Genomic DNA, 2,500 nt, shown 5'->3' with positions numbered 1-2,500 from the left:
CATTTGCAGCAGAAATGCATGTGCAGTCAAAAAATTGAATATTTTTCACGGATAGACCCCGTGAAACGCTAGAAATTGGCGGGGATGTGTCTCTTGTGGCTCACGGGGCTGTTAGGGTGGCACAGAAATCCCTCGGAATGGGAAAAAACGGGTCATTTTCGTGTCGCCACATTGCATGCGAACCGCATGAAACTTCCAGAGGCATTTGCAGCAGGAATGCATGTGCACTCAAAAAATGTGATATTTTTCACGGAGAGACCCCGTGAAACGCTAGAAGTGGGCGGGGATGTCTCTCTTGTGGCTCACGGGGCTGTTAGGGTGGCACAGAAATCCCTCGGAATGGGAAAACGGGTCATTTTCGTGTCGCCACATTGCATACGAACCGCATGAAACTTCCAGAGGCATTTGCAGCAGGAATGCATGTGCACTCAAAAAAGTGAATATTTCTCACGGATAGACCCCGTGATACGCTAGAAATTGGCGGGGATGTCTCTCTTGTGGCTCACGGGGCTGTTAGGGTGGCACAGAAATCCCTCGGAATGGGAAAACGGGTCATTTTCGTGTCGCCACATTGCATGCGAACCGCATGCAACTTCCAGAGGCATTTGCAGCAGAAATGCATGTGCAGTCAAAAAAAAATTGATATTTTTCACGGATAGACCCCGTGAAACGCTAGAAATTGGCGGGGATGTGTCTCTTGTGGCTCACGGGGCTGTTCGGGTCGCACAGAAATCCCTGGGAATGGGAAAACGGGTCATTTTCGTGTTGCCACATTGCGTACGAACCGCATGAAACTTCCAGAGGCATTTGCAGCAGGAATGCATGTGCACTCAAAAACTTCTATATGTTTCACGGATAGTCCCCGTGAAACGCTAGAAATTGGCGGGGATGTGTCTCTTGTGGCTCACGGGGCTGTTAGGGTGGCACAGAACTCCCTCGGAATGGGAAAAGGGGTCATTTTCGTGTTGCCACATTGCATAGGAACGCCATGAAACTTCCAGAGGCATTTGCAGCAGAAAGGCACGTGCACTCAAAAATTTTAATATTTTTCACGCATAGACCCCGTCAAACGCTAGAAGTTGGCGGGGATGTCTCTCTTGTGGCTCACGGGGCTGTTAGGGTCGCACAGAAATGCCTCGGAATGGGAAAACGGGTCATTTTTGTGTGGCCACATTGCATAGGAACGGCATGAAACTTCCAGAGGCATTTGCAGCAGGAATGCATGTGCACTCAAAAACGTCTATATTTTTCACGGATAGACCCCGTGAAACGCTATAAATTGGCGGGGATGTCTCTCTTGTGGCTCACGGGCGCTGTTAGTTAGGGTCGCACAGAAATCCCTCGGAATGGGAAAAGGGGTCATTTTCGTGTTGCCACATTGCGTACGAACGGCATGAAACTTCCAGAGGCATCTGCAGCAGAAATGCATGTGCACTCAAAAACGTCTATATTTTTCACGGATAGACCCCGTGAAACGCTAGAAATTGGCGGGGATGTGTCTCTTGTGGCTCACGGGGCTGTTAGGGTCGCACAGAAATCCCTCGGAATGGGAAAACGGGTCATTTTCGTGTTGCCACAATTGGCATACGAACGGCATGAAACTTCCAGAGGCATTTGCAGCAGAAATGCATGTGCACTCAAAAACGTGAATATTTTTTCACGGATAGACCCCGTCAAACGCTCGAATTTGGCGGGGATGTTTCTCTTGTGGGTCACGGGGCTGTTCGGCTCGCACAGAACTCCCTTGGTCCACCTGATTCGTGCATACAGGCAGCAACTAAAACTCTGTAAACCTGCTGTGAGGACATCTAAACAGTGGACCAGTGAGGCTGTGGAAGATTTGCGGGCGTGCTTAGACTGTACTGACTGGGATATGTTCACGACTGCTACCAATAGTCTGGATGAACTCACAGAGGCTGTGTACATCAGCTTCTGTGAGGACTGCTGTATCCCAACACGTACCAGGGTGAACTTTAACAACAACAAGCCCTGGTTCTCAGCAAAGCTCAAAAGGTTGAGGTTGGAGAAGGAGGAAGCGTTTAGGAGTGGGGATAGAGACAGATTCAAGGAGTCGAAGAACAGGTTTAGCAAAGCGGTGAGAGAGGCTAAACGACTGTACTCAGAGACACTAAAACACCAGTTCTCTACTAACGACGCTGCTTCTGTCTGCCAAAGGGCTCAGGCACATCACCAACTACAAACCCAGAGCGCCCCACACCACTAACGACTCCCGCCTAGCCAACGACCTGAACGAGTTCTACCGTAGATTTGAAAGACAATTGGACTGTCCTGAACCACCCCTTCCCACCCAAGAGGCCCCATCCCCCACCCATACTACAGAAACGACTCTCTCCTTTCAGGAGGGAGAAGTTAATGGGCTTTTCAAGAGGCAGAATCCACGCAAAGCAGCCGGGCCGGACTCTGTCTCTCCAGCCACCCTCAGGCACTGCGCTGGCCAGCTGTCTCCGGTGTTCACCAACATCTTTAACACCTCCCTGGA

This window comes from Petromyzon marinus, unplaced genomic scaffold (genome assembly GCF_048934315.1).
Source record: "Petromyzon marinus isolate PM22_M1 ecotype Great Lakes invasive population unplaced genomic scaffold, UKy_Petmar_22M1.pri1.0 PM_G_Scaffold_192, whole genome shotgun sequence".
NCBI classification, from domain to species: domain Eukaryota; kingdom Metazoa; phylum Chordata; class Hyperoartia; order Petromyzontiformes; family Petromyzontidae; genus Petromyzon; species Petromyzon marinus.
The sequence above is the reverse complement of the archived record's forward strand: the minus strand, read 5'-3'. Positions refer to the sequence as shown.